This window comes from Suncus etruscus, chromosome 8 (genome assembly GCF_024139225.1).
Source record: "Suncus etruscus isolate mSunEtr1 chromosome 8, mSunEtr1.pri.cur, whole genome shotgun sequence".
Taxonomy (NCBI): domain Eukaryota; kingdom Metazoa; phylum Chordata; class Mammalia; order Eulipotyphla; family Soricidae; genus Suncus; species Suncus etruscus.
Genome location: NC_064855.1, coordinates 85,267,577 through 85,270,445, shown reverse-complemented (window position 1 = coordinate 85,270,445; position 2,869 = coordinate 85,267,577). Strand labels below are relative to the sequence as shown.

Genomic DNA, 2,869 nt, shown 5'->3' with positions numbered 1-2,869 from the left:
AACACATTTAACCTATTATATCTAAAAATAATAAAATGCATAAATTATATTTTAAGAAATAAGCCAATTATATGTTCGTAATTTCTTAGATTTCAGGAAATGAACAAAAAATTAATTCTCTTTTTAACATAGAATTTGATAGAAAAACAAAATGATTAAACTATTATTTTATATTTCAGAAGAAATATAAATGTAGCTACAAGTTTGTTTGTTTTTTTAATATGAAACTCTACACAAATTTGTGAGTCATTCTTGCGCAGGGGCCATGTTAATCTTCTCCGTATTGTCCCAATTTTTAGTGTTTGTGCTGCCGAAGTGAGCATGTAGCTACAAGTTTTAATGTAAACTATGGAATAAGTAAGCAATGACATAAAAGAAAAATGAACAAGATACATACAAAATTTTGTGATTTTTTCCTCAATAAAAATAATCATAAACTGAGAATACAATATTAATTGAAATATGAAAACATATACAATAAATGATAAAATGCAACTTCTTAAAACTAGAATTTAAAAAAAATTATAGAACAAGAGATACAAAGAAAAATTGGAATGGATAAAACAACATTATGAAGGAGAGAAAAAAAATGTCATATGAAAGTCACCAGTCATATTGTAAGATATTAATCTATTCTGATATGTTTTTAGGATAAGTAAAACTAGGATATAAAAGAATTTCACAATATTAATTACAAAATGATGCTATATCTATATAAAATTCACATTTAGTCATAAAAATTGGCTTTCTTTTATGCATTATATTTACAAATGCAAATAATAAACACTATAGAGATCCAATTTTAATTAGTTAAGCATATAGCCACAACATATTTATGTAAACAGTAAATAATTAATATAAATATATAATGAGTGAATCTAAAACTAACAATAGTAGACACAAGACATGTAATATAATAACAGATGGTGAAGATCCAAAATTTAATTTAAGGGATGATGAAAAAATTGTATACCAGAGTATTTGATTATAAAATAAACAGGTACCTAGAAAAATCAAGATTTACATAAGTGATTTATGAATAAATGAGTATAAATAATAATGAGTGCTACTAAAATTTTTAGAGAATTCAAATCAATAGCCAAACTTTTAACAACTTGAACTTCAGGATTGAAAATATTCATCAAATATTTTTGCAAGACATTCATGGAAAAATTTGATTCCAAAACAACCAAACACTCCAAGATAACAATAAAAGGTATAATTAGAATAGATTTTAGCATAATGACTTGTAGATAAGAGGAATATGATGTAAAAGATAACAATGTTTACTTTTACTATATTTAATTTATGCAACCTTCCTATTGATAAGAAATCGATCAGTAATATAGCTACTTAAAATAATGACACACAGGAAAATTAAAATCAAAGGACTACCACAAGAGTAGTCAATGAGTAAGCAGGTATAGTGGGGCAAGAATTAGAAGGGGGGGTGGAGAGATAGCATGGAGGTAGGGTGTTGGTCTTGCATGCAGAAGGACTGTGGTTCGAATCTTTTTTTTAATTTATTTTATTTTATTTTATTTTTAATTTATTTAAACACCTTAATTACATACATGATTGTGTTTGGGTTTCAGTCATGTAAAGAACACCACCCATCACCAGTGCAACATTCCCATCACCAATGTCCCAAGTCTCCCTTCGCCCCACAAGACCCCCGCCTGTACTCTAGACAGGCTCTCCATTTTCCTCATACATTCTCATTATTAGGACAGTTCAAAATGTAGTTATTTCCTTAACTAAACTCATCACTCTTTGTGGTGAGCTTCCTGAGGTGAGCTGGAACGTCCAGCTCTTTTCTCTTTTGTGCCTGAAAATTATTATTACAAGGGTGTCTTTCATTTTTCTTAAAACCCATAGGTGAGTGAGACCATTCTGCGTTTTTCTCTCTCTCTCTGACTTATTTCACTCAGCATAATAGATTCCGTGTACATTCATGTATAGGAAAATTTCATGACTTCATCTCTCCTGACAGCTGCATAATATTCCATTGTTTCTTTAGCCATTCGTCTGTTGAAGGGCATCTTGGTTGTTTCCAGAGTCTTGCTATGGTAAATAGTGCTGCAATGAATATAGGTGTAAGGAAGGGGTTTTTGTATTGTATTTTTGTGTTCCTAGGGTATATTCCTAGGAGTGGTATAGCTGGATCGTATGGGAGCTCGATTTCCAGTTTTTGGAGGAATCTCCATATCAATTTCCATAAAGGTTGAACTAGACGGCATTCCCACCAGCAGTGGATAAAAGTTCCTTTCTCTCCACATCCCCGCCAACACTGTTTATTCTCATTATTTGTGATGTGTGCCATTCTCTGGGGTGTGAGGTGGTATCTCATCGTGGTTTTGATTTGCAACTCCCTGATGATTAGTGATGTGGAACATTTTTTCATGTGTCTTTTGGCCATGTGTATTTCTTCTTTGTCAAAGTGTCTGTTCATTTCTTCTCTCCATTTTTTGATGGGGTTAGATGTTTTTTTCTTGTAAAGTTCTGTCAGAGACTTGTATATTTTGGAGATTAGCCCCTTATCTGATGGGTATTGGGTGAATAGTTTCTCCCACTCAGTGGGTGGCTCTTGTATCCTGGGCAATATTTCCTTTGAGGTGCAGAAGCTTCTCAGCTTAATATATTCCCATCTGTTAACCTCTGCTTTCACTTGCTTGGAGAGTGCAGTTTCCTCCTTGAAGATGCCTGTAATGTCCTGGAGTGTTTTGCCTATGTGCTGTTCTATATATCTTATGGTTTGGGGGCTGATATCGAGGTCTTTTATCCATTTGGATTTTACCTTCGTACATGATGTTAGCTGGGGGTCTAAGTTCAATTTTTTGCAAGTGGCTATCCAATTGTGCCAACACCA

At 32.4% G+C, this 2,869-nt stretch overlaps 1 non-coding gene across 1 annotated transcript; it reads right to left on the bottom strand.

Moving 5' to 3' along the window:
* Window positions 1–215: 215 nt before the first annotated feature.
* On the bottom strand, window positions 216–323 carry LOC126017153 (U6 spliceosomal RNA). The gene has a single exon (XR_007498816.1). It is a non-coding gene; the product is annotated as a U6 spliceosomal RNA (small nuclear RNA).
* Between the last annotated feature and the right edge of the window lie 2,546 nt (window positions 324–2,869).